Here is a 7889-nt window from a genome sequence, read left to right as displayed (position 1 = left end):
CTCACTCTCACCGTCTATAGCCCCCTTGTAAGGCCCTGGCCCATACAATTTGCATATGATTTCCCTGAGGCTATTACCCCAGGGAGAAGCCATCCTCCTCTAATTCCCTTCCTTCCCTTTTCTCAGATGGGAAAGCGAGGCCCAGCAAGGGCCAGGGATGGGCCCAGGCTCATATAGTAAGTCAAGGCAGAAGTCTTTCTCCTCCAACCTGGGGTCCTGTTCCCTGGTTAAGGGCCCAGGCTCTGAAGCCAGGCTGCAGGCTCCATTTCTTCTGGGTGTGGGCCCACGGGCAGGTGACTTCACCTTTGTGCCTCAGTTTTCCTCATCTATGGAATGGGGCTAATAGGAGTTTCACCTCACTGGGTAGTCATGGGGCGTAAAGGTGTGAACACTACCCATACTGGGCTCAGGACTGAGTCTGCCACTGGGGAAGCTCCGTAAAAGTGACTTGTTGTGCTGCTGTTGTTGAGATTGCCTAGGACACGCTGTGGCCCAGATGGATGTGCGGGCGGCGTAAGGCGGCTATGAAGGCTGACGTCAGGCCCTCCACCCTCCCTTCTGCCTGGATCAAATTCAGGTGACTAAGCATGTCTGCGAGGGAGGCAGCAGGGAGGCCCCAAGTTCCAGCCTCATGTCCAGGCGACAGGGCCTAACACCTGAGGCTATGCATCTGAGGGCCTGTGTCCACACATAAGAGAATGTATGCAAGCAGGGATGTGGGGTGGGGTCATGGTGTGTGTCTATGTGGGGGCAGGGGGGAAAAGAGTCCACACAGAGAAGCTTATCTGCATGGAGACAGAACTCTAGTGGTATGGTCAACACAGATGTGTAAATGTGTTAATGTGCACTGGGGTGCCTTTAGGTCTTCATGTACATGTGCTCCAGGATGGGGGGGCGGGGTCTGCGTGGGGACCATGGAAGCCTGATCTCAGAAGGTCAAGTCTGAACTCCCACTGGACACCTGTCCATCAGGATGGGCTGTGTGTCATGGGCAGGTGCTACCCCTCTCTGAGGGATCACCCAGGGGGGCTCTCAAGGTCCTCCCCAAGCAGAGGCCTCACTAGACACTTTGTCGAAACTGACTGGGTAGGCAACTAGGGACTACATGGGCAAATAGGACAGACAGAGAGGCTAGGACCCAGGCTCAGGGCCCAGCATGGACTCTATGGGCATGGAGAGCCTCCCAGGGACCAGCCTAGCCTTGTGGTCAAGATGACCAGACTCAGGCCCTCTCTCACTGGGAAAAGCTATCCTAATCCTGTCCTCCCAGACTTGGGCCATGTTGCCTTGGAAAAGTCACTGGGACTCTTGGATCCTCAGTTTTCTCCTATGTGAATCAAACAGGAGGCTGCCATCCTGCCAACTCCCAGAGCTATAGAGGGAAGTAGGTGAGATCGAGGACAGAAAAACAGTTTGTGCCTGAGTGATGTAGGGCTAGGGTGTATCTATATCTAGAAGCCACCAAGAGAGAGCCTTGATGTACAATGTACAACCCCATATCTGCCCCCTGGTTCCAGGATGGCCTGGCACACTAACCCCCTCAGGCTATGCCCCTCTCCCCAAGGTGTTTGGCTGCTTCCAACATACAGACCCTGGCTCTAGATGCCTCCTTGTCCTGGCCTCAGGATACGCCCCCATCCATCTGGGTCACTCAGAGGAGGCCCAGAGCAGGAGAGATACCAAATGTTCAAGGAGCCCCTCCTGGAATGACTTCAGGTACCACTCAGACCTCATTCTGAGTTCTGGAAGGTTGCTGTGACTCCCAGGGCCAGGCTGAGCAGCTACCATGCAGGGGGAGAGGACATGGCCTGGCCATCCAAAAACTGGCCAGAAGGAAAAGCTGCAAGGAGGCAGTCTAGCCATCCAGGCCAGACACAGAAGGTGGCCCTGACATCGCCAGGCTGCATGACCAGAGCCGTGTTTATGCTCCTGACAAGTGTCTGGACAGCCCTGGCAACGGGTACCCTCTGCAGCTCCTGCCTTTGCCCAGGATGACTCAGTTCTCCTTGAGGGAGGCCCAGGCATCTAGTGCCAAGTCATGCTTGAGGATGCCTACTGTGAGGACGCCCCCTCCCGTCATCCCTGGAAAGGCCCCAAGCACTGCAGTGGGCTCTGTGCCCAATTTGGCATGGCAACCCTCAGTGCATCTTCAGAACATCTTGGCTGATGAGCTCCAGGCATTGCCTCCTTTTTCTGCCCCTCCTCATCTTCCACACCAGGTCTGCACTTCCAGCCCGATTCCTTCTAGCCAGCTGCCTCCTCCCCACCATGTCCTCAGGCAGCTCAGACCCACAGGGTTCTTTTTCAACTTAGCATTTCACCCAAGTCTGCCCTTCCTCCTCTGCCTGTTGCAGAGCTAGGTACTGTCCTCCTCTCAATTCTTCAGAAACCCAGGAGCCCATCTTCTCCCTTTCACCCATCCTTGCTCCCCTAGCCCCACACTTCCTCTCTACTCTGGCTGCATCACACCACTCGCAGCTTCCCAAACTGCAGACTCTGTTCTGCTGCCAGGCCTCTGTACAAGCTGTGCCTTCTGCCAGGGACACACCTCCCTCTGTTTTGCTGCTGGAGGATAGCTCAGGTATCTCTTCCTCTGGGAGCCCTCTTTGATCTCCCCACTGCTGGGGAATCCTTACGAAGTCAGGATTTAGACCTCTACTTTTCTTTCCCACTGCTTCTGCCACACAGCACCCCCACCTCCAGCCTCATACCCTGACCCCACCCCATGTCCTCCTCCATACCAGTTGCTAGAGGGAATATTTCAAACATGCAAATGTGGTCACAATTCTCCCACACCTGGCCTTCCAGGAACTTGGAATCTGGAGGACAAAAGAAGAGGAGACCTAGCCCCAGACTGGGGGGCTCACAGGGTAGGGAGCAGCCAGAGACACAGACTGCTGGAATGCAAATCCAGAGTCACTCATTCATACAACAAATAGTCCATAAACACCTCCCGTGTTAGGTGCTGGGAAATAAAACAGTGATAAAGTCCCTACCTCCATACAGTTTAATCTCTAGTAGGGGCAAGAAGTGACAAGCAAGAAAGGCAGTAATTAACAGATGATATTTGTGGAGTGGTATGTGCTATGGAGAAAAATACAGTCATGTATTTTTGTGGAGTCATGTAAGGGGAATCAAGAGTGAGGGGCTGGGAGTACTATTTACAGTGTGGTCAGAAAGGCCTTTCTATAGAATGTAAGTAGAATCTGAAGGAAGTGAGGAGGCAAGCAGTGTGCACATCTGGGAAGGGCATTTCAGACAGAGGAACCAGCATCTGCAAAGGCTGTGAGGAGGGATAGTGCTCACACTGTCCGAGGAAGAGTAAGAGGCTAATTGTTGCTGGAGTGGGGCTCTGCAAGCAGCGTTACACCAGGTACCCAGGCAAGCAGAGTTACCCAGGCAAGCAGAGTTATACCAGGATGAGAAGGCCCAGCCATTCGCTCTGCCTGACCCAAGGGATGGCTTCCTGGAGGAGGTGGTATGTAAGTTCTTTCATGACCACTGAGTAAGGATTTCAGAGGGGGAGAGGATGGAAGCTCTCACTGTGCATGACAGAGAGCCATTTTCAAGATGGGACTCAGGGCCTGGCCTTGGAGGGGGTTGTGGACAGAGACCAGGAGGACTCAAAAGCCAGGGGATGGTTTTGAGCAGGGCAATGATCAGTTGGATGAGGTTTAAAAATGATCCCCCTGCCTGCTGTGGGGACTGAGGGTGAGAGACTAAGGAGGAGACAAGGGTCCCAGAGTCTGTGAGCCTAGGACACGGTCTGACATACAGTGGGTGTTCAGTCTGTACCTGCTGAATGAAGGAGTGAGGGCTGCATGGGCGCCAGTGCATCCTCAAGGACACAAGCTATGTGATCCCCCAGGCCCTGGCCCACTTGGCAGATACACAGCCTCATATGCACGCACAAAGGCACTGTCCTGTGCCTGGGGCATAACCTTTTCTACACCTCTGCACTCTCGAGACACACATGCACCCCTCCCAGAGACGCACGCCAACGTCGCACGCAGACGTCCATGTGATCGGCCCTCACACGCCACTCCATCCAGTCATGCACTCTCCTCACACACATAGGCACACTCCTGTGTCCACGTGACACGCACACCCACCTCCAAACACCACACACAGGTCCCCGCGCACGTGTGCACCCGTTGAGCCACCAATTCTGTGCCTAATAGGCCCCTGAAGCCGCAGTGTCCGCTTCTTCCAACCCCTCCACCCAGGCCCCATCCAGGGGAACGACTGCGCAGCTAAAGCCACACGACACATCTGTCCCATTCATCCACCCCCCCCCCATCTCCAGTTTTTGCAGGAAGACTCGGCGGAGAGCCGTGTAGGAGGAGCACTCTGCGCTGATCTACACGTGGGTGCACAGGTCTGGGCCCACTCTGCAGAGACACGGCCTCCCACCCACGGCTTGGGAGGGCGTGGGAAGTGCGCCGGGTATGAACGCAGTCCTGAAGACTAGAGCTGGGGAAGCGACGCAGATGGCTGAGCGCCGGTACAGATGGGGTCCCGGCAGCCAGCGCAGACAGAAGCGGGCTCCGGCAGGCACCTCGTAGATCCGGCCCCCCAAAAAGGGGGAGGATCCCCGCACCAATGCGGTCCCAGAGGCCCTCGTTAGACGCGGCCTCGTAGACCATCCCTCTTCCCTACAGGCTCCGAGCAGACGTTCAGGTGTTCCTCCGCTCCCGCTTCCCGCCCCAGGTCTCCTCCCCACCGACCCCTACCTCGGCGCCTGGCGACAGTCTCCGCGGCCGGGCGAGCAGTCAGGCTCGCTCCCGAGGTTCGCGCCCCGCCCCACCCGCCTCTCTCGGGTTGGGATCTCAGAGCTCAGACCGCTGGCGCCGCGGCTCCTGGGAGCTCTCCCTCCCTCGCCTGCCGCCGCGCCCCGCCCTCGTTCATTGGTCTTGCTGCGCGGCCCGCGACGCCGCCCAATCAGTGCCCAGCACTCCCGCCCGGCTCCTGGAGGGGAGGGGCCACGGCGGGCAGTGGCTCAGGAGGGGCCCCTCCCGCTGTGGCGGGTCTGGACTTCGTCACGCCCCCGACGCCCTAATTAGAAGGCTACCTGGGCTCCCCCCAAATCCCTCCAACCCTCGGCCTGAGCCTTTTAGCCTGAGCTGGAGAGTGCTTACTCTCCAAAACCCTTTGTCTCCTTCCATCTGGGCCTGGCTGGGGCAAGGGCACAACGTGGGTGAGGGTTTGGGGGGTGGAGGGTGGTGGTGGAGATGCGCGGTGCCTGCTAGGAGGGGGGCAAAGTGAGATCCGCGGCTAGGATGAGGCACAGGCTGAGCGCCAGGGAGAAAGGCCAGGAATGGTAGACTCGGGAGTTTACGGGGGAGGGGGGGCGGTAGGGGAAAGAGGAAGGGCTTTATCCCAAAGTGCTGGGGTTATAGTCGGATTCATGTTTGGGGAAGAGCTCTATGAAACAGGAAGCAGGAATGGCCTAGCTGGGACAGCGGTCAGGACATCTTGACCTTCACGGTGGCAATTCCTGGGGGCTGTGCCCATCCCCGTAACTCTTCTCTGGTTTGCTCAACAACTCTTGGTTCAATTATGCTAAGTTCACTTGTGAACCCTCTGGCACCTCACCCCACCACGTGCCCAAAACAGAGTTCCATATCATTCCCCAAACCTGGCCTCTTGTGTCCCTGTCTGGGACCAGAAAACTAGTCTGAGGCCAGAAAACTAGGAGTCACTCTAGCCCCGACCAGCCCTGCTCATGCTGGCTCTTAAATATCGCTGGAATCCATTCATTTCTCTCCAGCTCTCTGCCTCTCTTAGCTCAGGTCACCATCATTGTGTACCTTGATTGATTGCTGCAGCAGCCTCTTCACTGGCCTCCCATCCCCATCCAGTTTCACGCCTCCTACTGGCCTTTCTCCACTTGGCAGCCAGAGCAATGTTTTTTTGTTTGTTTGTTTGTTTTGTTTTGTTTTTTGTTGTTGTTGTTGTTGTTGTTGTTGTTTTAAGCCAGAGCAATCTTTCAGAAACCCAAGTCTAACTAGTCAGCTCCTGCTTAGGAATCTTCTATGGCTCATCAGTACCCTGAGAATAGGTCCAAACAAGCCCTCCATGATCTCAGTCCTAACCACCTTACCTGTCTAACTCCTTTCAAGTTTTGGTTCAATGTCCCTCTGCCAGGAGTCCTTCCCTATGATGTCCTCAGTGTTAATGGGTTAATAGCCCCTCCTAGGGATTTCCATGTACTTAGCATCCGTTTACTTGTGTGTTCCCCCTCTGGACTGGGTCTGTGTCTAATGCACCCAACACAGTCTGACATATCATGAGCATGTAGGTGCTCAAAAGATGTTTGTCTGATGAATAATTAGATATGGCACTCGGGTTGGATATGTGGGACTAGAGTTCAGGAAGGAGGGCTGGGCCAGAGAGACAGTTTTGGAAGTTGTCAGAAAAGACCCATAATTATAAGTATAGTCATGGGAAAGGGTGAGATAACTCAGAGCAACTAAAGCAGAGGCCAAGGACTGAACACTTGCTTTTAAGGTGGAGAGATTTCTGTATCAAGTAGGATCAGTTTTGACTCAGGTAACAGAAATTCCACATAAGAGCCTCAGAGAAGACAACCCAAGGTAAGTAGGTCAGCTCTGCGCCACAAGGACCTTCCAGATGTGGCTCTTTCCACTTACTACGCCAGCAACCTCTGGGTGTGACTCTCGTCTTCATGGTTCAGGGTGGTGGCTAGAGCTCCAACCATCACATACGCATTCCAGGCAGTGGATAAAGACAAGGATGAAGAAGAGGGCAAAGGATCTGTAGCAGCTCTCCTTTAAGGAAAGTTCCCAAAAGGTGTCACATGATACTTCCACATATATCCCATTAGCTAAAACTTAGTCACATGGCCAGACCCAGCAGGGAGAGGAGGCTGGGAAATGCAGTTTCCATGCTAGGCAGCCACATACCCAGTGAAGAACCAAGGGTTACATCACTACAGAGAGGATAGATACCCAGGGACAACTAGCTGACTCCACCATTGAAAGGGAGGCTGAATGAAGAGGCAGAGTGCTACTGGTATGCCAGGCACTTTACGTATATACGTATCTTATCTTATCCCAACCTGAGTAGAGGCTATTATTATCCCTGACTCCTCAAGAAGCTTGAAGAGTTAAGCAACTTGCCTATGGACATACAGTGACCCTTGGCAGAGCTGCAGTTGAAAACTCTTTTCCCTATATACTGGTCTGGCTGGAAAATCAGGAGAGGGTGGTTTCTAAGAGCTGTTGGAAGGAAATCTTTCAACAAAGGAGGGCTTGGTCAACAGTGTCAGAGGCTGACAGGCCAAGCAGGATATGGATTGAAGTGTCTGCTTGGATTTGGCAGCAAGGACACTGTTGGTAACCCTAACAAGGGCATTTAGGAGAAGTGGCGGTGGGGGCTGGCGGCCAGCTGCAGAGGGTGGGATGCAGAGGGAAGTATAGAAGTGTAGGTCTTTCTGGAATGGTGACAGGAAGGTAGAGCAGGAAGAGCTGCAGAGGAACAAGGGCCAGGAGGAGGCAGAAGAGAGGAGCAAATGCAGGTATTGGAGAGGAGAGGCAGCCTCTCTAGGAGGCTTCTGGGCCAGATAGAAGGGTTGGATACAAAGGAGGAATCCTTTGATCATTCAGGAAGGAAGAGGGCAGGAGGTGCAAAAGCACATAGGACTGGAGAACAAAGGGAGGAAGAAGAAGGAGTTCCCTTCTTGTAAAATCTAAAGGATGATTCTTAGCTGGGGAAGAGGGTAGAAAGTCAAGGGCCTGAAGGACAGGGAGAGGGCTGGCCTGTGCTGCCCAATATCATTTCTTACTGCCACTAGCCATGTGTGGTGATTTAAATTAATTAAAAGTAAATAAAATTAAAAATTCAGTTCCTTGGTTTCACTAGCCACA

The sequence above is a fragment of the Martes martes genome (assembly GCF_963455335.1).
Source record: "Martes martes genome assembly, chromosome: 16".
Classification (NCBI taxonomy): domain Eukaryota; kingdom Metazoa; phylum Chordata; class Mammalia; order Carnivora; family Mustelidae; genus Martes; species Martes martes.
This window is presented reverse-complemented; position numbering follows the sequence as displayed.